General features: G+C 43.5%; 1 pseudogene across 1 annotated transcript in view; it reads left to right on the forward strand.

Annotated features, from left to right (window-relative positions):
- The window catches only part of LOC105502862, a 1,923-nt pseudogene extending 1,634 nt beyond the window's left edge, over nt 1-289 (forward strand). The window contains exon 2 of the transcript XR_001000411.1: nt 194-289. The product of XR_001000411.1 is annotated as an uncharacterized LOC105502862 (transcript). The remainder of the gene's footprint in view (nt 1-193) is intronic.
- Nucleotides 290-299: the final 10 nt, after the last annotated feature.

The raw sequence follows: 299 nt of genomic DNA on the forward strand, positions 1-299 counted from the left end.
GTTATCTTTGAAAAACTTGAAGAGACTCACAGAGACCATTCACTGGTATTTCATGACTGCAAGTGGGGTTTCTGGTTCCTTGAGGTTACTTAGAATATTTGAATGGCTCTGAATGGCCAAGAAACCCTCCCTGGTTTTGGAGGCTGCCAAGAGCTATTACTGGGCCTCTGAAGATTCTTTAAAATTTTTCCAGGTACAGCTGAGAATAGGAAACTTTTCCTGGTGTAGCCCAACCAGCTCAGGTCGAGTCCTGAAAAACTGGTGGGTATTAGGGGAGCTCATCTTATGAAAGAGCAATT

The sequence above is a fragment of the Colobus angolensis genome, unplaced genomic scaffold (assembly GCF_000951035.1).
Source record: "Colobus angolensis palliatus isolate OR3802 unplaced genomic scaffold, Cang.pa_1.0 Scaffold818, whole genome shotgun sequence".
NCBI classification, from domain to species: Eukaryota; Metazoa; Chordata; class Mammalia; order Primates; family Cercopithecidae; genus Colobus; species Colobus angolensis.